The 25,143-nt window shown below is 34.5% G+C and overlaps 1 pseudogene; it reads right to left on the minus strand.

Annotated features, from left to right (window-relative positions):
* Window positions 1-902: 902 nt before the first annotated feature.
* The window catches only part of LOC149138955 (uncharacterized), a 60,630-nt pseudogene continuing 36,389 nt past the window's right edge, over window positions 903-25,143 (minus strand).

Consider the following 25,143-nt stretch of genomic DNA (forward strand, 5'->3'; position numbering starts at 1 on the left):
TCGATCCGTGGAAGGCCATTGTTACTGATGCTTGCCACTAACTTGGACAACATCGTGCCGTGTTGTCGCAGAAGTCTGATAATGCCACCGATAGTGGTGGACGTGAACATGGATAGTGGTGAACTGGAGCCCATGTGGGAGTTGGATATATTGTTTTTCAATATGAAATGATACACCCTAGTGAGACCAGACTGAATATAGTGCTGCTACGACAATTTCCAAGCTTCTAAAAAATACGCTTGGATTCTCAAGAGCTTATGGAATATGCTCAGCATTGGTGGATTCTTGAAGGCATTTTTTGACTGTGTGTTTATTCAGCGAGAAACTCCATAGCAATCCAGAAAAGGAATGTCAACTACAACATGAATGACAATGCCTTACAAACTGACACTTGAAATTTATTCTGCGTTTTTTTGAGATCAAGAATGGTTTGTTGCTAAAATTTATTATAGAGCATTATCACGTTCTCTTCTTTAAATATTTGTTGGAGCGTACTGCAGAGGCTTAAGTATGGACTTGAACGAAGGAAGCTCTTGAGTCTGCGTCGTAGAGGATTGTGACAACGAGACAGTCGAAATATGTGACAAGTAGAAACCATTGAAATTACTTCCCTTGAGGGAGCTGACCCACTTCCATAATACAGATGTCATCTGCCATTTCCGCTCTTGCTTTTCCTCCTCTGCACGTGGTAGAGGACAACCGTTTCATTGCCTCAAAGGTTTGGATCGTTAGAGAGCCTGTAGCCAACAGTCACACCATACAGTTGCACCCTTCGCTCTGAATGCCAACAGTCACACCCTTCACTCTGAATGACAACAATCACACCATATGGGTAATTTACAAGATCTATGTTCGTTGCATTCGTCAGTGGACACCACACCAGCATCGAACCTCGATCCTGATCAGCTTCGTGAATTCGCCTTCTCCAAAGGTGAACGTGACCGTGAACGAGAGCGAGAAGGAGATGGAGATCGAGACCAAGATGGAGATGCACTAATGCTTCGCTTTTCAGTATTATGGGGTATGGTCAAACTATAGCTCCTGCTTCGAGAAATTGATTTCTTGTAAGAAGATGCCCTCGATCTAGACCTAGAAAAGGAACATGAGCTCGAAAGGGAGTAAGATTTACGATTGGGAGAGTATGCACTTTTTGAGGCTGATCTTGATCGTGATATTGGTCTTGAATATACAGACGGGCTTCTAGAGCGGCTTCGACTATGACTCTGACGAGAATCGTAACTTCTAGCACTTCTCTCGCTTTAACTTCTTGAGTAACTTCGAGAATAACTGCGCCCACGATCGAAAAAATGGATTGTGGAACTCTAAATCATCAAGCTTTCTTATAGAATTTTTCATATCCTCGTAGCTTGTGTAGTCTACAACTCCCACATGTCATTTCCTTTGCGGTAAACTTGAGAAAAGCATACATCAACAACACGATGCATGTGATCCTTCAAATCTTGCCATGATGCAGAGCTAGGTAGTCCATGCACAATAACCTTGTATCCAGTACGCCTATACAAACCACTCGAATGACTACCACTAGAGTAGCTACCATACGCTTCAACAGATGAAATTTCCTGGCAAGAAAGTGACAGGGTTTGCGCAGAGACTAGATGGGTGATTATCTTTCAAGAGAAAACACCATGGAAGCCTTTTTGAAATTCTAAGTTTCTCTATATTTTCTAAATTATGGGCAACAACCTTTGAACATTTCACTTTGAACAAGGGAGGAACATTGATATATTCAAGATTGTTTCTAAACATGACTTCTATCTAGTATCCAAGCAAGATAATGGTAGATATTTCAAAGAAATATCTTGAATTTGTTACTCACTTATTTCATTGATTATTTTATTGCTAGCACATTTTCTGCACAAGTTCACACTTTCATTTGTTGAGTTTGACATTGGAGAAAATGACTCAAATTGGTGAAGTATTAGAGTTCTTGAAAACTCTAATACAATCTACTTCTGATGACACATTCCAAATCAGCAAAGGCTCTCTCTCAGAATTTCAGACTTGTCTACAATATGCACAAGAACATATTGATTTTTTGTAGCTTGAATCTCAACTACAACAGGAAGAATTACAGCAGTGGAGTCATCATTTTGAACCTGTTTCTATTCAGAAGATTGAAACAAACTCCCATAAATAGTAAGACAATAATGTTACAGTTGATATAGATCCAGTGCCCAATAAAGCAACAGAGTTACATGCAGATGCAAAAGTTCAGTTTGCACTTCCCAAGCCCATCATCAGACCTTGGGAAGAGCTTGTCCACAACAAGCACAGAACTGGTCTTGGATATGACAAGGACGTGTCCTTTCATATTCCAAATTACTCAAAGCCCATCTAGTTTCAGAGTGTTGGATTCCTTCATGACAGTTCACCTTTAGCTGTTCCAGATTTTTCTCCTCTTCCACAGTAACAACAACAGATTGTGAAATGCCAACACTGTGACCGAGTTGGCCATATGAAAGATCACTGTTTTGATCTTCATCCATGTAAGCACTGTCATAAAACCAGTCATTCTTCAAACAGATGCTTCAAAAAAAAAACATCCTGCAAGAACAATGATTCATCTTGGATGGATCACTTCTTGGCAATGGGCTTCAACAACCAAGAAGATATTTCGCTCATACAACAGGATTTGTTCTCAAATATTGAAAAGTCTTGCAGTTGAGATCTCTTCATCTTCTCGCCTTGTATCTGACAGGGGGAAATGATGGTCATCTACAAGATTCAAAGCCACATCAAGCGAGCCTGAGCCACAACCTTCCATACCAGATTCAGAGTTTTAGCCAGAGGCAAATATGGCCCTGAGCATCCCTTCAGTCGGTGATACCTCTTCAAAGAATTAGGGACACTTCCTCTAGAAGAAAACTTCAGCTTCTTGCCAGTTTTGGAAGAGTTCTAGGAATTGCATTAAGCATTCCAGAGTTGTTAGTAATCCTTAAACCATCACAGGTTGAGACCTACTTTTTCAGGTTGAGGTTCTCCCTTTTATGCGGGTGAGACCTCCCTTTCACGGTTGAAAGTTTCCCTCTTCAAAACATCAGGAGCACTTCCTCTAGCAGAAGACCTGAGCTTCATGCGAGACTTGGAAGAATTCCAGGAACTGCACTAAATGTTCCAGTGTTGGTAGTCATCCTTAAACCACTGCCCTTTATACCAGCATTTCAGAGCGCACATTCAGCCTAGTGCTACCATGCATTTTTGCACATTTTGTATTTCATCTCTCTTCTTGGACTCATACATACCCCTTCTGATTAAGGGAGGAATGTTGGACACCAAAGGGTTGGTGTGGAAGCTGAATAGTCTAAGGAAGTCCAAGAGACCTTGGAATACGAAACCAAAGGTCATGTGAATGTACTATAAATGTATATCATTTGTTAATAATAGATACAATCTCATGCTTATCTTTCCTATTTTGTCTCTGCCATGTGTGTGTTTAACAACTGTGCTGCAAGAGATGGTTGCAAAAAAACTAGAAGAATGTTCAAACTCTTTGGAATGTGGCAGCAAAATACAGAAGACAGAGGAACAGTCATTCAACAAAGACTAATAGGAATCTCAACACATGGATCGATATGGCTTTCCTCTCAAATCATCAGAAGATATCTCTTGTTCTTGGCTTTATATCATATATAATTTTCTCATATGTTATGCAACTGTGTTATGCTTCTCAAGCAGTTTGTTAGATCCTTCAAGTAAAATGTAGTAGATACTTTTGAAACTTTTAGTGCAAATGTAATAGTTGAAAAGGAAGGATCATGCATGAATTTTGTCTCTCCGTCTCCATTGATCGCTTCAACCTATATGTAATGGGGAGCTCTTCTATCTTATTTCTTGGAATGAATATAACATACCCGTTTCTGTAAAAAATGTAAAAATAAAATAAATAATAATAAAAATAAAAATAATAATAAGAATAAGAAGAAAATTTTATTACTTTACTTATTTTTAAATATTTTGGATATATTTAAAATCCTAATTAGTATTAGTCCCTGCCATGGAAGGATTATAGCAATTGATTTGTCTGTTGATCACTATTAGTTCAACATTGACCACTCCAAGTTATAATGTTTAACTTTGAAAAATAAATATTTGTTTGTCAATATTATTAAAAAAAATAATTTTCAAACATTTCATTGGACCATAACTTTGAAGGTCTTATTGCATTCTTTGTGCCATGTGGATAACTGCCTCAAATTTCTTTTGCCATAATTTATGGATGTATTTGTAATATTTATGTCATGATTTTAAATATTGGTGCAATGATTTTTCATTGTTAAACTTCATAAGAGGGCCTGATGGTTAAGAGCACGTGTTTCCTCCTAAGAGGTCACATGTTCAAAACCAGAGGGGGTAGAGTATGTATGCCTTCGTAGACTTAGCAATTAAATCATTATGCAGAGGTGGGTCCCTTGTCCCACAAACAAGGGGGTCTCATACACCAATTTGGTGTCTGGCTTGGCCATGACCTCAAAAATCAATAATAATTGGATAATAATAATTAAAATCCTTGAAAATAGCTCTACCATTACTTATATTTTCTTCAATGCTCTAACATGTAGGATTAAAAGTGTAAATGTGAAAACTTAGTAGTGGTTAGTACCCACCAAAAATTTATGCAAGTCCACATCCCTTATTAAGAAATTAACTTTTCTATTTCATATGTCAATTTGCAATGTTTCTAAAAGCATAACATCCACTTAAGTGGCAGAGACTACGATGCCCGCGACACTTGTTAATATGATTTTGTTTTCTATTTCAATAAATTTATGAAATCATATTTGATGGTAAATGACATTATCATATAAGCATCAAACACTTATTTCATGATATATGTCACGTTTTCAAGATTAAACTTTTTTTATAAAAAATAAATGAATTATAACTTATTTGTGTATATTTCCACAACTCGAAATCATGTTTAATGTCAATTTCTAGAATTTTTGTTGTGTGCAGGATTTGAGTGGTCTTACCACGCATCATCAAGGACTCAAGCAGAGAATAGTGGATCAAAAAAGAGTGCTAGTATGGTTATAAAGGAAGAGTGAACATTAAATGGATTGAATAAATAGAGAAAAAATTATTAAAAACTGGTAATGGAAAAACATTTTGGCCATTAACAATATAATTAAAAAAAAATTAAAATCTTGACAGTTGAAAATATGTGCAAATGAGGCATACAGGGACCTTCATGGTGTGTTCTGTGTAATAATCAATTGGAAGATATTGCACATCTTTTCTAGAGTTGCCCATTCACAAGGAAGGTTTGGCAGTGTTCAATAATAGGCTTTAGACACAAAATTTGCTTCCCCAATGATTGGGAGGCTATATTAAAGAATTGGCATATTCATTACCAGAGCTCCTTCAAAGGCAAGGCCATTCTCAAAAGAGTCTAGATTTCCCTCCTGAAATTCATGTGTTGGGGAATCTCGCTTGTGCGAGACCATGCAATTTTCAGAGAAAAGAAAATCGATTAGAGGTGATCGCTAACAAGGCTCTTAGTCTATAGGCTATCAACTCCCATCGAGAAAACAATGGAGAATATTTGATGCTGAGACTGAAGGAGAGAGATTGGATTGACAAAGTGGGAATCAATCTCCAGGGGTAGTCTTCTTCGAGAGTCATAAAGTCAGTTCGGAGAAATTAGATATTGTGAATGACAAAGAGAAGTTCAATTGGTGGCAGGTGGAAAGGAATAATTTTCTCTTGTTTTTTTATGGAGCCTCAAAAGGAAATCTAGGGGTGGTATGTGTTGAGTGGGGTGGAGGGGTCACTTTTGATCCTGGTAGAAAAAAGAAGGATATGCATGAATTGAGTCTTGGCCACCAGACTAACAATATGGCAAAAGACTATGCCTTGTTTCAAGGCTTAAGGATTGCTCACAATAAAGGAATTGCACAGATCATTGTATTTGGGGATTCACAAAATATTATAAGGGCTTTGGTTATGGATCACAAGCCCAAGGATGTGTAATTGGTTGTTATTCTATCCCGAATTGACACATTAATGACTAAATTTCAGTTAATTTCGTTGTTTCATGTTCTAAGAAGATTTAATATAGAGACTGATAACTTGGCCAACCAAGCATGCAAAAGGGGGGTAGGGTCTTTACGTTTGAACTCTCAACTCAACATTGAATCTCCCCCATGAAAAATCCCATGGAAAACAAAACTCAACACATAGATCGTAACAGGGAAAAATTCATGACTCATCTCGTTAATTGACAAGTACATGTATTTCGAATGTTCTTTTTTTCATAGGCACATTTTTGAAAAAAATTTCATATAAATATAGAATTTCGGTATGGACTCAAATAAAGATTGAGGCTATCTAGTGTCAGTATTCATGGATAAGCTTATAGTTCTCATCCTTCATCCTGTTATGAAACCAACTCAAGAAAAGATAGAAAAGATAGATCAACGCCTTAGAATTCAGCCTCTTCGTGGGGGCAACCTCCTTTACATTACATAAATGAACAATTCTTCGATGATACAAACGAAAAGACCTCCTTTCTATATATAGGAGTCTAAGGGGTCATAACATAATCAGAGCCGACATAACAATAATAATGTAAGGGCACAATAATAACAATAGTGGGCTTCTATGGGGCACAATAGTAACAATATGGGCACTACATGGGTACATCAATATAATAAGTGGGTTATACTAATAACAATAAGGGGTGACACTAGTAGTATAGGGGCCTAACATGCCCCTCTCCTTCAAAAAGCGTTGTCCTCAACGCTTGAGTAGTTCTTGATGCTTCTGTATAAAATTCTTGTCCTCCCATGTGGAATATTCAGCGGGTAAGTTCTTCCACTTGATGAGATACTCTGAAATTGATCGATTTCGTAGCTGTCGAGTTCTTGTTTCTGTGACTGCTCCAGGTTCCAATATGATTTTTCCTTCCTCTTCAATTTCTAGCAATATTGTTTGAATTGGGATCTTTTGCAACCTTTGAATAAGTGGCCATACTTCTTCGTCCTTCTTCCATTCATCCCTTGCTTCGTTTATCCAATCTGTTTGGATAATATAAATAGCACAAAACAATGCTTCCACATCCTCATCCTTGAAGAGTCTTCCCATTCGGTAAGGTTGCCATTTTTTAAGTGCATGTAGTATTGCCAACATTTCCTTCTCATAAATAGCTTGCTTGAGATGTAGCAGTAAAAATACCTAATCACCTACATCAAAACATTTTTCACTACAATGTTGATCTACCTGTTGTTTCGTTTGATTTTGTATGGAAGTGGCATTATCCTTTAAAAGTTGGAGAACTTGTTGTTGATGCTCGATGTGACATTTCACTGCTTGAACCTTTTTCTTCTTGATATGTCCTTCTATCTCTAGAGTTTGAGGAGTGGTAATTTCTTCCAATCCTTTACAAGATGTGGTCGGATTCATTTCTTGATGCTCGATGTGATCTTTAACTTCTTGAACATTTTTCTTCTTGATATGTCCTTCTATCTTGATAGTTTGAGGAGTGGTAATTTCGAACAATGAATTACAAGATATGGTTGGATTCATTTCTTCTTTCTCGATGTGATCTTTCACTTCTTGCACCTTTTTCTTCTTGATATGTCCTTCTATCTTGAGAGTTTGAGGAGTGGAAATTCTTGCCAATGCTTTACAAGATATGGTCTGATTCATTTCTTCTTTCTCTGGGGTGGGGTCCTGGCATATATCTTCTCCTTTTGATGTTTCTTGATCCTTTTCTTCCTCCTCTTCATATTCTATGTAAAATAATTTTTTCTCAGCACACTTATGACCTTTAGTGCATTTGCTATCACAATTGTAACAAAGCCCTTTTTCTCTTTTTTCTTCCAATTGTTGTGGCGTAACCCCTGTAGGTTGTGGAAGGCTTGGAGAAACAACACTTCCATCTTTATAGTTGTGAGGGGTACGCTTCCTGGTTTCCATAATTTTGCTTTCCACTATGTCACAAAGCCCTTTTACTCTTTCCAAATGTTGTGGTGTTGCTCTAAAGAAGGTGTTGCTCTTTGTATCCTCATAATGTGCTATCATTTCCTCTGTGAAAATTGACCATGTAACAAGTTGTTTACTAGAACAAAGCCCTTCGTACCATAAAAATTGATCTGGTTCTAAATATGAAGATGCAATACATACCTTTTGTAATAGTTGGACACCATGTAGATCAAAATATTGCTCCATCTGAAGTATCCAATTTACCGGATCCTTGCCATCAAACTTCCTCATCTTGCTTTTTCTTGATTTTAGGAGCTTGACCTTGAAACAACTGTAACTCTGTACTTTCTAATCATCTAGTTCTGAATTTGTGAGCTGTAGTAGCCCTCTGTGTCCTCTTTCCAATGCCACAAGTCTGACCCAAATTGGATTTTCCAAGGAAGAGTTATGTGAAATCTCCCACAGTGACTTGCTTATAGACTAGTTTAGTAGAACGAACTTGTACGACGTGCCACGAGTCACTGTTTCGACCTTTGGATCTAAAACCTGCATACAAGAAACTACAATCCGTCCTCTTTTTTTAACTTCTTACAAAATTTCAATCCGATCCCCAGAGAGAAAGTTATGACGATTTTCCCCAGGTCACCTGTTTTGAATGTAATTCAGGAGTCTGCAAAAAGACCAACTTCCTCATATCATATCTCCGAAAATGTCGCGCGAAAAGCTCTGAAATTCGGACCCAAGGTTCAGTGCGATTTCTTCTCAAATGAGTTTTTTTTGCGACTTCTGAAACGTCACAGAAAAAAATTTATAGCGAAAATTCCACGATGACCTGTTTGGAGCAGCGAAACCCTAGAATCCAAAGCTCTGATACCAAATGTTATGAAACCAGCTCAAGAAAAGATAGAAAAGATAGATCAACGCCTTAGAATTCAGCCTCTTCGAGGGGGCAACCTCCTTTACATTACATAAATGAACAATTCTTTGATGATACAAATGAAAAGACCTCCTTTCTATATATAGGACTCTAATGGGTCATAACATAATCAGAGCCGACATAACAATAATAATGTAAGGGCACAATAATAACAATAGTGGGCTTCTATGGGGCACAATAGTAACAATATGGGCACTACATGGGTACATCAATATAATAAGTGGGTTATACTAATAACAATAAGGGGTTACACTAGTAGTATAGGGGCCTAACACATCCTCATTCCAACATCTTTGTAATCTCACTCTCTTTTATTAATACAAATACAGTGTCTCGGTTTTAAAAAAAAAAGGACAAATTCACCCAAAGAGAAAGAGAAGAACATTAGTGATTCAATAAGTTGGATTAAATTATTTTTATTAGGATTATTTAATTTTTATTTTTTAATATCGATAATAATTATTGGCTAGACGAATAAAAAAAATATGCAAATAGAACAAATATTACTAGCCTAGATCCATCTTAACTCTGGATATACCAAGGGCGAAGAGGGATCAAATCTCTTGAGGTGCAAACCTTTATTTGAGTGAAAAGAGATTTATTCCCCCTCAAAGGTTGGTAGATCTTGAGTTAAGATGAATCTAGATTGGTAATTTAATATTGTAATATTTATTAGTTGTTTTAAAATTAAATATCATATATATATATATATATATATATATATATATATGCTTAGTGTGACTACATCTTCATCATATCCAATATATCGGCCCAATCACAAGAAGAAAATTGAACTAGTTACTTTACATCAAAAAATACCTTAACAAAACACAAATCACTATGTATCCAAAACCCCATAAACTTTATATTTATTAATTATTTTATAAATTTATACTTGAAATAAAAAAATAACTCCCTAATATTTATAACACCATAATATGTAATAGGATTAAACTACAACTGGAAAAATATTTCAAAATAATTTATAACACTCTAATTTTTACTAATTTATCATCACTAAATTCTAACCAATCAACTTTTACCGCAATTTTAAAACAATAATTATAAATAAATATTTCACAAAACTTAAATACTACATACCTATAGAATCTCAATGTCAACACTATTATCACCAGCAAATCCATCGTAAAAAAAATAAATTAATTTTGGGTTTTTACCTCCGGCCTTTCTGATGACATGAAGCACCGCGAGATTTTTACAAGTGGCCGTGGATATCAAGTACTTCTCTCTTTTATGCTCAAGATTTGTATTTTATGCTAGTTGCTTCCAATGAAAATTTTCACATCACGACATGCTAATTGCAGACCTTTTATGCTAGTTGCTTCCAATGAAAATTTTCACCTCAGGACATGCTAATTGCAGACCTTAATGCAGGACACTCTACTTTTCAAAACATTTCTTTGGATCATTTCTAAATTTTATGTTTGAATGCCATAGGTTAGGATATTTTAGTTCACTGTAGGAATTTGCAAGGACTACTTATATAGTTAGGATATTTTAGTTCACTCTAGGAACTTGCAAGGACTATTTATTATAGTAGATTTGATTAAACAAACATTATTTATATATTTGATTTGACTAAACAAATACAATGAAGGAATGAATGAAATTAAACAAATACAATGAAGGAATGAATGAAATTTTCCTGTCAATATTATAATAATTTCACAATATAAACTAACGAAAATTATTGAAGTGAGAAGAATTCAAAGACTCGAATTATTCTCATTGGAATTTTATGCTTTTAGATAACTATATTAGAGAAAAATATTATGGGAAAAAATATGGTAGTTAATTTAACTTTATTATGGGAAAAATATGGTAGTTAATTTAACTTTATAATTTTATAGTTAAAATTATAATTATAATTTTTTATTTTTTTTATTATGCAGATATTTGCACTTCTTATTATTTTATTTTATTTCTATCTTTATGTAATTTGACATAACATGACATAAAAGACATCACAACATCTCTTCCACACTAAGCTGGAGAGCGCCTCTCAGTGCTAAAAAGACATTACAACATCTCTTCCACACTGAGCTGGAGAGCGCCTCTCAGTGCAATTAATTATTAAATGAACACAAATTACTCTAATAATTACAAATAAAGAATAGGGATGGGAATGACAAACCAATGGGGGACAAAATTAATTAAAAGTGAAAAAATAGAGAAATAAGGAAGAATAAGAAAAATAAAAACTTTAATATAATGAACATTTTAAGTTATCATAATATTTATGGTTAAAGTTCATAATTAAAATCCTTGAAAATATCTCATACTCACGTAAATAACCTATTTACCATCAATTTAAATGTCTCACCATAATTTAAGCAAGTAGTTGCTTAAAAAATGAATAGAAACAAAATGGAAATAAATATACCTATTCCTAGTTACTACCTACCATTACTTGTATTTTCTTAGATGCTTTAACATGTAGGAGTAAAAGTGTAAATGTGCAAACTTAGTAGTGGTTAGTACCCACCAAAAATTCATGCAAGTCCATAGATTCCCTTATTAAGCAATTAATGTTTCTATTTCATATGTCAATTTCCATTTTTCTAAAAGCATAACATCCACTTAAGTGGAAGGGACTAGGCTGCTTGCAACACTTGTTAATATAATTTTGTTTTTTATTTCAATAAATTTACAAAATCATATTTGATGCTAAATGACATTATCATATAAACATCAAAACATTTATTTGATGATATATGTCACATTTTCAAGATTGAATAAAATTATAAAAATTAAATGAATTCTAACTTATTTGTGTATATTTCCACAACTCGAAATCATGTTTAATGCCAATTTCTGGAATATTTGTTGTGTGCAGGTTTTGAGTTGACATTTTGAGTAGTCTTTATCACCCATCATCGAGGACTCAAGCAAATAATAGTGGATCAAAAAAGAGTGCTAGGATGGTTATAAAGGAAGAGTGAACATTAAATGGATTGAATAAATAGAGAAGCCATTATTAAAAATTGGCAATGGCAAAAGATTTGGCCATGCACAATATAATTAAAAAAATATTCTAAAATCCTGACAACTGAAAATATGTGCAAACAAGGCATACAGGGACTTTCATGGTGTGTTATGTGCAATAATCAATTGGAAAATATTCCAAATCTTTTCTAGAGCTGCCCATTCACAAGGAAGGTTTGGTAGTGTTCGATCATAGGCCTTAGACACAAAATTTGCTTCCCCAATGATTGGGAGGCTATATTAAAGAATTGGCATATTCATTACTAGGGCTCCTTCAAAGGCAAGGCCATTCTCAAACGAGTCTAGATTTCCCTCCTGAAATTCATGTGTTGGGAGATCTCACTCATTTGAGACCATGCAATTTTTAGAGAAAAGAAAATTGATTAGAGGTGACCGCTAACAAGGCTCTTAGTCTATAGGCTATCAAATCCCACCAAGAAAACAATGGAAAATCTTTGATGTTAAGACTAGAGGAGAGAGACTGGATTAATAGAGTGGAAATCAATCTCCAAGGGTAGTCTTCTTTGAGAGCCATAAATTCAGTACGGAGAAATTGGATACTACGAATGACAAAAGAAGAGTTCAATTAGTGGCAAGCATAAATGAATAGTTTTCTCTTGTTTTTTGATGGAGCCTCAAAAGTAAATCTAGGGGTGGCAGGTCTCAAGTGGGGGGGGGAGGGTCACTTTTGATCCTGGTAGAAAAAATGAGGATAGGTATGAATTGAGTCTTGGCCACCGAACTAACAATATGGCAAAAGGCTACACCTTGTTTCAAGGCCTAAAGATTGCTCACAGTAAAGGAATTTCACAGATTGTTGTAATTGAGGATTCACATAATATTATAAGGGCTCTAGTTATGGATCGCAAGCCCAAGGATGTGTAATTGGTTGTTGTTCTATCCCGAATTCGCATATTGATGACTAAATTTCAGTCAATTTCATTGTTTCATGTTCTAAGAAGATTTAATAAAGAGGTTGATAACTTGGCCAACCAAGCATGCAAAAGGGGGTTAGGGTCTTTATGTTTGAACTCTCAACTCAGCATTGAATCTCTTCCATGAAAAATCCCATGGCAAACAAAACTCAGCACATAGATCAGAACAAGACAAAATTCAGGACTGGTCTTGTTAATTGACAAGTGCATGTATTCCAAATGTTTTTTTGTTCTTAGGCACATTTTGGAAAAATTTTACATATAGATATAGAATTTTGGTATCGACTGAAATAAAAAATGAGGCTATCTTGTTTCAGTATTCATGGAGAAGCTTATAGTTCCCATCCCTCATCCTCTATTCAACATCTTTGTAATCTCACTCTCTTTTATTAATACAAATACATTGTCTCACGCAAAGAGAAAGAGGAGAACATTAATGATTCAATTAGTTGGATTAAATTATTATTATTATTATGATTTTAATAATAATTTATTGTTCATAATATCGATAATAATTATTAAATAGACTAGATGAATAAAAAAATATGTAAATAGAACAAATATTATTACTAGTCTATATCCATCTTAACTCCATCTAGAGGGATCATATTTTTTTAGAGTAAAAAGAGATGTATTCCTTGTTAGAACTCGGTAGATCTAAAATTAAAATAAATCTAAATTAGTAATTTAATATTATAATATTTATTAATTGTTTAAAAATTAAATATCATTTTTTGAAAATATAATATGTAATATTCAAACTATATTTTATTAATTAAAATTTTAGGTGTTTTAAAATTTTATGATATACTATTTTATTTGAAATAAAAAGTTACATTATAATATTTAAAAAGACCATAATATGATTAAATTACAACTGGAAAAATATTTCAAAATAATTTCTAGTGATGACTCGACTCATCTCCGGCCTTTCCGATGAGACGAAGCACCGCCAGATTTATAAGATTGCCAGCTCAAATACAGTGGCCGTGGATATCAAGTACTTATCTCTTTTATGCCCAGGACTTGTACTTTATGCTAGTGTTTCCAATGAAAATTTTCACATCAGGACATGCTAATTGCAGAATCTATTGCAGGACAGTCTACTTTTCAAAACTTTTCTTTGGATCATTTCTAAACTTTATGTTTGAATACCATAGGTTAGGATATTTTAATTAACTTTATAGTTGATTTGACTAAACAAATAAATAAAAACAATATTATAAAATTTTATAATAATTTCACAATATAAACTAAACAGTATATAGTTTTTTTTTAAAAAGAAAATCATTAAAGCAGGAAGAATTTCTAAAATTCTAATTATTCTTATTGGAATTTTATGCTTTTAAATAGATTACATTAGAGAAAAACACTATAGGAAAAAATATGATAACTTAATTTAACTTTATAATTTTATAGTTAAAATTATACTTATTAATTTAAAATTTTTTATTTCTATATTTGTGTTTCTTATTATTTTATTTTATTTCAATCTTTATGTAATTTGACCGAGTCAAAATGTTTACATAATAAGACGGAAAAGGACATTACAACATCTCTTCCATACTAGAGAGCGCCTCTCAATGCAATTAATTATTAGATGAACACAAATTACTCTAATAATTATAAGTAAAGAATAGGGATGGGAATGACAAACCAAAAGGGGACAAAATTAATTAAAAGGAAAGAAATAGAGGAATTTGGAATAATAAGAAAAATAAAAACTTTAACATAATGAATATTATACATTATCAAAATGAAAGATGAGAGGAATAATGATAGAAGAGAAATAACTTAGTTAAGGTAAGAGCAAGCAAAAAATAAGAACAAGGAAAGGGGATAGGAAAAAATGGGTGGGGGGGGGAGGAAAAGACGAAGAAGAGATACAAAATGGGGAAAGGGAAAAAGAACAGGTTTAAATAAAAGGGAAAGGGGGAGACTAGGGGGGCGACTATTTAATGACTTAGATGGTGGATAAGGGGTTTCCAAGAGGCGATGAGTTTATAATCATCTTCCATGTCAAGTTTTCAAGGTGTTTTTTGATCTCGAGGGCTTCTCAAATAAGACTGGTTGACTAGAGAAGGGAAGGGGCCAAGACTTTTGTTTGGTCAAAGTTGATGAGGTGTTTGGTTTTAAAGGAGCATTCATCTAGATCTGACTTCGAGACTCGGTTATGGGTCATGTCGGCAATGTGCTCCTTCAATCGAGATTTAAAGGGCCTATTAGTTTGGCCTATATAGGACTCGTCACAAGAACAATGAATTTGGTAACATTTCAAGATTCTTAGCAAAAAAGAACATTAAAACCTTATTTAAACCTTGTAAAATCCTAAAAAAATGATTTAGGTCTCCTAAGCATAAGCTAGATCCAATGCTTGGCCCTAGAGTTTACCAAATTCCTTGTTCTTGTGGCAAATCCTATATAGGCCAAATTGGTAGGTCCTTTAAAGCTCGATTGAAGGATCACATTGTTGACATGACCCACAACCAGGTCTCAAAGTTAACTCTAGTTGAACACTCTTTCAAAACCAAGCACCTCATTCAAAATCCTTTCCCCTATCCCTCTCCATTCAACCCATCTTATTTGGCAAGCCTTGGAGATCGAAAAGCATCCTGAAAACTTCAATAGAGAAGATGGTTATAAACTCAACACCTCTTGAAACCCCTTATCCTTAGACTAAGTCATTAATATGTCATCCTCACCCCCTCGGTCTCCCCCTTTCCCTTTTATTTGAACTTGTTTTTTTTCCCTTTCCCCCTTGTTCATCTCTTCTTCCTCTTTTTCCCCATCCCCCCACCCTCCAGGTCCTAGCCACCCCCACCCTTTCCTTCTTCTTATTTTTTCTTGCTCTTACATTAGAATAGGTATTTCTCTGCTATAATCATTCCTCCAAGAAGGATCCAAGTGAACTCCTTGAGAAAAATTCTCATCTAGATAAATATGGTAGTGGTGGCTATGTAAGTACATAAATTAGGCTTGTTACAATGGTTCATAAGTAGAAAGAATTGGGTAAGAATTCCTCTAAAGTTGAATTAAAATTTTAATGTGACTGGTTGAATGCATTTGTTGCATGGATGCACGTGATGGGTATGGTAAGGAAGGAAGCTGCCAATACCTAGGGAATTATACAACTCCTAAAAACTTGTGTATATGAGAGATGTCATGATGGGAAACCGCTGTGTAAGTGAGTAATACACTCACAATTTAATAAAGTTCTATCTGAGAATGCATTTAAGGAATTTGCGGGTTTGGATGAGCTGGGAAGTGAATACAAGTTTCATTGTGCACTTCAAGCCATGAGTATTACCTAAGGGCTTTAGGTCTAAAGCAAATGATTTCATAACCCAATAATAAGTGATTTGAAATAGCATTGTACACATGACTATTGATTATATGAAATGCTATTGTATGTACAAATACTTGAATCCCTAGGATGAGTTAAGTACACATGAAATGACTATCAACCAGTTAAAACATGTATGAAATCATAGGTGGATGGCTAGGGAAAATATACAACATTACACCAATATTTAGAGGCATCCAGCGCATCCCTACTTTTAATTGATATTTGGGCTATAATCATTTTCGAAACACTAAAGAGCACTAGAGGATGATAGTCCTTGGTGTTGTGTTTGGATTGAAGAGGAAGGCATCCAAATAATTAAGCAAGTAGAAGGGAAGTGTGTGGATGAGGCACTAAAGTGCTAGGTAGACCTTCCAAATGCACCATTTCAAGATACATACCTCTGAAATGGTACATTGACAAAACAAAAACCAGAAAGAGAGAAAAACACAAGGATACATTGCATAAATTTGCATGAATAAATTTTAAATGTACCAATGGAAAACATAGTTATAGGTATGCTTATACATTACATAATTGCAAGCATTATTAAATGTAAAGCTAAATGCATGAATATGTTATTTTTTTTTGAAAATGTTCCATAATATGTAAGTGAGATGTGGAGGGGATACCATGTGTCATCCACATGTCAGCTATACAGAAGCTAATTACATGTCATATACTAGTAAATCCTGTGAGGACATAAATTTGTGCCTAGAGCTTTGAATGCGATAAAATTTATATACATGGAAAGCTTTCAATGAGCAAAAGATGATGGTGAATTCAATAAAGAGGTACAAGATGGTTATGGGAAGAGATTTTTTTTATACCCCACTTCCATAAGGTCGCCTTGGGGGCTGGGTCTACTATAGAGTACTAGGTAGCAGTAAAGGGGGTTTTAAGGTATTTGCATGGAACTACTAATTATGAACTTCTACCAAGGAATTTCATATAGGATAGAATGTTAAGCATACATGTCTTTTTTTATGTAAACTGGGCTAGAGACCTAGACGGTAGAAGATCTACAAGTGGGTTTGTGTTTAACCTATTTGGAGGAGCAGTTGATTGGATAAGTAAGACATATTCTATAGTGGTGCTCTCAACTACATCATTTGAATACATGGCAGCCACTCATGCAAGCAAGGAAGCATTGTGGTTACAAATATTTTTCTTAGGTATTGGGTTGGCAAAAAAAGTTATAAGGATGGATTGTGATAGTCAGAGTGTAATCCTCATAGAGGGAAACCCAACTTATCATTCAAAGACAAAGAATATTTATGTTTAATATCATTTTGTGAGAGACATGGTTGAAGATAAGAAGGTGTTGTTGGTGAAAGTGAACACATTGAACAATGTTATAGAGTCACTAACAATGTCTATGATCATTGAGAAGTTCTCTTGGTATAGAGACACAATGAGCATTAATGCCTTGGATTGTTGATGATGTACTTTTGTGCCCCCTTATAAGCATCTAGTGGGAGAATGTTAGGTATATGTTCTATTCTTTGCATGAGTAGCTCCATGCAGCATGGTTCATATGTGTTGGACATAATGCGATAGTCACAGGGTGGAGACCCCCCAACCTCCCACTCCAAAAAAGGGTGGTTTCTCCTATCCATTTTGGTGATTTTCGACACACGGTTTTTGCTTTTAGTGGTTTTGTGGTGCATGATGGTTCAACCCATGGTTTTGTAATTCTAGTTAAGGAACCATGGTTGCATTCTAATCCAATTTTAATGGGTTCATGGGATATACATATTGTATTGTAACATTGGAAAGAAATAATATATTGAAAATAAAAATATGCTTTTCTTTGTTTTGGGTTTCTAAGGTAAACTATTTGTGTTAAATGTGTGTTTTGTGTGTGTGTGTGTGTGCACGCATGTGTGGGTTTCATTGCATCTTTTTCTATTTTATTAAGATTATATTTGCAAAAAATAATTGTATAGGGTTTCAGACACCATATGCCTAACGCTGACATGTGACCCCATAACCATAGAATCAGTTCAAGCAAGTAGAGTTGCAACACATGTGCCTATGAACTATCATATAAACCATGTTTAAGATGAAAAAAAAAATGAAAAAGAGTGGGAAGCAATGAAATTAATGATAAGTAAAGAATGTCGAGAATGAAGATAGATTATACTAACCACTAAGAAATAAAAGTTATAGCTAAAATATGAAATTAGATGTAAGTAAATCTAATAACCATGTAAGTGAAATACAAACTACATTATGAAAAGAAAAATGATTAAGTCTAATTACTATGAAAGTAAATGCAATGAATATAACTATGATGGAAAGAATAAAAGTACTAGATTATAAAAGAAATATTAGAAGGTGAAATATAAGTGTAAGAGTAAGACAATAATCCTTGCACAAACATAATCACGAGAGATGGTAGTGCAAGTTCTGAGAGATGTGAACGTTATGATCTTAGTACACATGAAAGATATATACCTAGAAAAAAATGTTACCTATTTGGCCCATGTAGGGGAAGGATAATGATACCAACTCTCAGGTAAAGACAATAAGCAAGTGAAGGCAAATAGAGAAAATAAGGAGATAAGGTGAAGGATAGAAATGTTGATGCAACATAAGATATGACATGAAATGGAAATGTTGGAAAAGAGTTTACAAAAGTGTAGATATGATAACACTACCAAGGAATTAGTGAAGACATTTGACAACATACATCGACATGGGGATAATGTGAGTGAGATGTCATTGCAGCAGTACAAAACTAGTATAAGCATAAGAGACGATTACACAAATTCAACACCAATGAGGACATGGGAAGTGACATACATTAACAAGGAGATAGAAAGGATGTAAGAGGTGATGATGCTTACAGAGCACCAATAAGGAAAAGGGGTGACAAGAACTGACAGGTGCGAGGTAACAATAAATCATGTTAAGGTTGAACTAACAAAGGTAGGAGGTGATAAGTAGGATGCATTAGAGAAATATAAGTGATCCAATCATTGCATGTTACGCAATGCTACCACTACGGCCAATATCTTGAGGTAGAGACCTACATGATCAATTATCAATTCTATCTAGGGAGAAGCCATCTTGAATAGGATCATATATGAGATAACAACCTAGATAGAACCAATCACCAACCACTAGATTAAGGAGAGAGACGACCATGAAAAAGGTTGAAGAGTAAAGAAAGAGAGAGATGAGTGAAAGGAGAGAGAGGGAAGGGAAGCAAGGGAAAACATGAAAAACCAAGAGAGGGGTAGAGAAAATATTGCTTTAGAAGAGTCAAGGTAGGAAACAAGTAGATAGAGAGGTACTAATCCATCCCTGTGATCTAGGTTAGGATGGTGATTCCATGAGGAGCACATATTGGATTAAGGAAACAAGATCATATATCTTTTAGAATGGATGTGGTGGAATTAATATTCTTTACGAAATATAATTATTATGTCCAATGGACAATGCCCAATATGCATCAAGAGCACCACAACTGAGATTAGGCCTAAGAAGAAAAAGAGGGGGAAATTTCGAAGTGAAGATAACAAGTAACCCATCTTGTGTGAGTTCTTGCATCATGGTACTTGAGTGTATACTAAGCACCACATTAGCGATTTTTTTTCCCAATTTGAAGGTTTGGGTTAAGGGGAGCCCTTATAGCGGAGAGAGGAGAAACCATATGGTGGAATGGTAACACATATACCGTGGAGACTAGGAAAGGAAGAGGAGAAAAGGGACCTCCATGATCTACTAATGATAAGGTGGGCAAGTTCTCATGTTGAGAAGGGGAAAGGATAGAAATGTGAGGTTCCAAAAAAAATATAAATATGAGAGAGTGAAGGACAAAGAGATATTCCTAAATAATGCTCCAAGATGATGAAATGAGGTAACAAGATAGAGAGGGAACCCAGGTTTTGAGGTAAAGGAAAGAGATACAAACTAGGAAAGCGAAAGGGATTGTAGCTAAGAAACCTACAAAGAGCTCCCATTGGATTTGAGGGATCTAAACAATAATAGAAGAAAGGGAGAGGGGAAAGTTAGAAGTGTTGAAAGAGGACTCCATAGCCTAAGGAAAAATGGAGGAAAAAAGAGACATGAAAGTGGAGAGAACCTTCGCTTCAGAGACTAAAGGATTTATGGGAACTCCCTAGTGGAATCACCAAAAAAGTAACATATGACTAGAGATACATAAAGAACCTATTACAAACATCACCATTATATTATACCCTATTGCAAAATCCATATATTACACTAAATACATAAGATTTTGTCCTTTAAAAATTATAACAATTATATATTTTTATAACATTTTTAAAAATAATAATAATCACACATTTAAAAACACAATATTTAAATAAGATTCCCAAAACCTTTCCCTATTCTTTAAAAAAACATCTATATATATCTAAATAAACATGGTACAAACTTATAAGATGGAAAATTTCCTACAAAATCAATACCATTCTCAAAACCTTTATTTATTCTTTAAAAACACATCTATATATCTAAGGAAACACCCTACAACACATCTATATATCTAAGTAAACATCTTACAAACTTATAGTATGAAAAAATTCCTACAAAATTAAGCCAAAACCAATTATAAAAGTCTCTATCTACTCCGAAAGGACACATTGATCCATAAATTTTGTACAAAAACCAAAATAAAAATATCCATAAAATAAAAGGAAAAATCTTATGGACAAGACTAAGGAGAAGCCATTATTGTCTTTTTCTACAATCCAAAGGGAAGTTGGATGCCTACTTTTCGCATAGTGTCTACTCATTGATTTCTTTCACAAAAGATGTGTGGAAATGAAACTTGTATAAATCTTTTCAAGATATCTTAAGCTAGAAAGTGATAGTCTTAAAGGTAGAGTTTTTCCTTGTTCTTGTGGCAAATCCTATATAGGCCAAATTGGTAGGTCCTTTAAAGCTCGATTGAAGGATCACATTGTTGACATGGCCCACAACCAGGTCTCAAAGCTAACTCTAGTTGAAGACTCCTTCAAAACCAAGCACCTCATTCAAAAGCCTTTCCCCTATCCCTCTCCATTCAACCCGTCTTATTTGGCAAGCTTTGAAGATCGAAAAGCACCCTGAAAACTTCAATAGAGAAGATGGTTATAAACTCAACACCTCTTGAAACCCCTTATCCATAGACTAAGTCATTAATATGTCATCCTCACCCCCCTGGTCTCCCCCTTTCCCTTTTATTTGAACTTGTTTTTTTTCCCTTTCCCCCTTGTTCATCTCTTCTTCCTCTTTTTCCCCTTCCCCCCACCCTCCAGGTCCTAGCCACCCCCACCCCCCCTTTCCTTGTTCTTATTTTTTTCTTGCTCTTACATTAGAATAGTTATTTCTCTGCTATAATCATTCCTCCAAGAAGGATCCAAGTGAACTCCTTGAGAAAATTTCTCATCTAGATAAAAATGGTAGTGGTGGCCATGTAAGTACATAAATTAGGCTTGTTACAATGGTTCATAAGTAGAAGGAATTGGGTAAGAATTCCTCTAAAGTTGAATTAAAATTTTAATGTGATTGCTTGAATGCATTTGTTGCATGGATGCACGTGATGGGTATGGTAAGGAAGGAAGCTACCAATACTTAGGGAATTATACAACTCCTAAAAACTTGTGTATATGAGAGATGTCATGATGGGAAACAACTGTGTAAGTGAGTAATACATTCACACTTTAATAAAATTCTATCTGAGAATGCATTCAAGGAATTTTTGGGTTTGGTTGAGCTAGGAAGTGAATACAAGTTTCATTGTGCACTTCAAGCCATGAGTATTACCTAAGGGCTTTAGGTCTAAAGCAAATGATTTCATAACCCAATAATAAGTGATTTGAAATAGTATTGTACACGTGACTATTGATTATATGAAATGCTATTGTATATACAAATACTTGAATCCCTAGGATGAGTTAAGTACACATGAAATGATTATCAACCAGTTAAAACATGTATGAAATCATAAGTGGATAGCCAGGGAAAATATACAACATTACACCAATATCTAGAGGCATCCCTAGGGAAAATTTTAAGGATGGAAATTTATCTTAAAATTTAGAAACCTTGATGAATCTTACTTTTCCCTAGTATGCAATCTATAAAATGTTTGGCAATACTTTTGTAAAAGGGTTGAAATTTCTAATAATTTTATATTTGTCTCTACAAAATATTGGCAATTTTTAAGTTAAAATAATTTTACAAAATAAAATTTGGGCAAATAATTTTTAGAATAAGTAGAAATTAATGAATCTTTTTTTTTTTGAAAAGGCATTGAAAATTAGCCCACTTGCGAATATTAACCACTAAAATTTTCCCTGGGCTACATCCCTACTTTTAATTGATACTTGGGCTACAATCATTTTCGGAACACTAAAGAGCACTGGAGGGGTATAGTCCTTGGTGTTGTGTTTGGATTGAGGAGGAAGTCATTCAAATAATTAAGCAAATAGTAGGGAAGTGTGTGGATGAGGCACTAGAGTGCTAGGCAGACCTTCCAAATGCACCATTTCAAGATACATACCTATGAAATGGTACATTGACAAAACAAAAACGAGAAAGAGAGAACAACACAAGGATACATTGCATAAATTTGCATGAATAAATTTTAAATGTACCAATGGAAAACATAGATATAGGTATGCTTATACATTACATATTTGCAAGCATTGTTAAATGTAAAGGTAAATGCATGAATATGCTAATTTTTTTATGAAAATGTTCCATAATATGTAAGCGATATGTGGAGGGGATACCATCTTTCATCCACATGTCAGTTATACAGAAGCTAATTACATGGCATATACTAGTAAATCCTTTGAGGACATAAATTTGTGCCTAGAGCTTGGAATGCAATAAAATTTATATAAATGGAAAGCTTTCAATGAGCAAAAGATGATGGTGAATTCAATAAAGAGGTCCAAGATGGCTATGGGAAAATAATTTTTTTTTATACCCCACTTCCAAAAAGTCACCTTGGTGGTTGGGTCTACTATAGAGTACTAGGTAGCAGTAAATGGGGTTTTAAGGTATTTGCATGGCACTACTAATTATGATTTGCTACCAAGGAAGTTCAGATTGGATAGAATGTTAAGCATACATGTCTTTTTTTATGTAAACTAGGCTAGAGACCTGGATGGTAGAAGATCTACAAGTGGGTTTGTGCTTAACCTATTTGGAGGAGCAGTAGATTGGCTAAGTAAGACATATTCTATAGTGGTGCTCTCAACTACATAAGTTGAATACATGACAGCCACTCATGCAAGAAAGGAAGCAGTGTGGTTACAAATATTGTGTTTATGTAATGGGTTGGTACAACAAGTTATAAGGATGGATTTTGATAGTCAGAGTGTAATCTTCCTAGAGAGAAACCCAACTTATCATTCAAAGACAAAGCATATTGATGTCTAATATCACTTTGTGAGAGACATGGTTGAAGATAAGAAGGTGTTGTTGGTGAAAGTGAACACATTGAAGAATGTTGTAGAGTCACTAACAATGTCTATTATCATTGAGAAGTTCTCTTGGTATAGAGAAACAATGAGCATTAATGCCTTGGATTGTTGATGATGTACTTTTGTGCCCCCTTATATGCATCAAGTGGGAGAATGTTAGGTATGTGTTCTATTATTTGCATGAGTAGCTCCATGCAACATGGTTCATATGTGTTGGACATAATGGGATAGTCACAAGGTGGAGCCCTCCCAACCTCCCACTCCAAAAAAGGGTGGTTTTGCCCATCCATTTTAGTGATTTTCGACACAATGTTTTTGCTTTTAGTGGTTTTGTGGTGCACGATGGCTCAACCCATGGTTTTATAATTCTAGTTAAGGAATCATGGTTGTATTCTAATCCAAGTTTAATGGATTGGGGGTTTATAGATGTCACGGGATATACATATTGTATTGTAACAATGGAAAGAAATAATATATTGAAAAGAAATATATGTTTTTCTTAGTTTTGGGTTTCTAAGGTAAAATATTTGTGTTAAATGTGTGTTTTTTTAGTGTGTGTGTGGGTTTCATTGCATCTTTTTCTATTTTATTAAGATTATATTTGCAAAAATTAATTGTATAGGGTTTTAGACACCATATGCCTAATGCTGACATGCGACCCCATAACCATAGAATTAGTTCAAGCAAGTAGAGTTGCAACACATGTCCCTATGAACCATCATATAAACCATGTTTAAGATTAACAAAAAATGAAAAAGAGTGGGAAGCAATGAAATTAATGATAAGTAAAGAATGTCGAGAATGAAGATAGATTATACTAACCACTAAGAAAGAAAAGTTATAGCTAAAATATGAAATTAGATGTAAGTAAATATAATAACCATGTAAGTGAAATACAAACTACATTATGAAAAGAAAAATGAGTAAGTCTATAAATTACTATGAAAGTAAATGCAATGAATCTAACTATGATGGAAAGAATAAAAATTTTAGATTATAAAAGAAATATTAGAAGGCGAAATATAAGTGTAAGAGTAAGACAATAATCCTTGCACAAACATAATCACGAGAGATGGTAGTGCAAGTTCTGAGAGATATGAACATTATGATCTTAGTACACATGAAAGATATATACCTAGAAAAAAATGTTAACTATTTGGCCCATGTAGGGGAAGGATAATGATACCAACTCTCAGGTAAAGACAATAAGCAAGTGAAGGCAAATAGAGAAAATAAGGAGATAAGGTGAAGGATAGAGATGTTGATGCAACATAAGATATGACATGAAATGGAAATGTTGGAAAAGAGTTGACAAAAGTGCAGATGTGATAACACTACCAAGGCATTAGTGAAGACATTTGACAACATACATCAACATGGGGTTAATGTGAGCGACATGTCATTGCAACAACACAAAGCTAGTATAAGCATACAAGATGATTACACAAGTTAAACACCAATGAGGACATGGGAAGTGACATACATAAACAAGGAGATAGCAAGGATGTAAGAGGTGATGATGCTTAC

Source organism: Pinus tabuliformis, chromosome X (genome assembly GCF_031772625.1).
Source record: "Pinus tabuliformis cultivar Carrire ecotype Pingquan chromosome X, CPIR1, whole genome shotgun sequence".
Classification (NCBI taxonomy): domain Eukaryota; kingdom Viridiplantae; phylum Streptophyta; class Pinopsida; order Pinales; family Pinaceae; genus Pinus; species Pinus tabuliformis.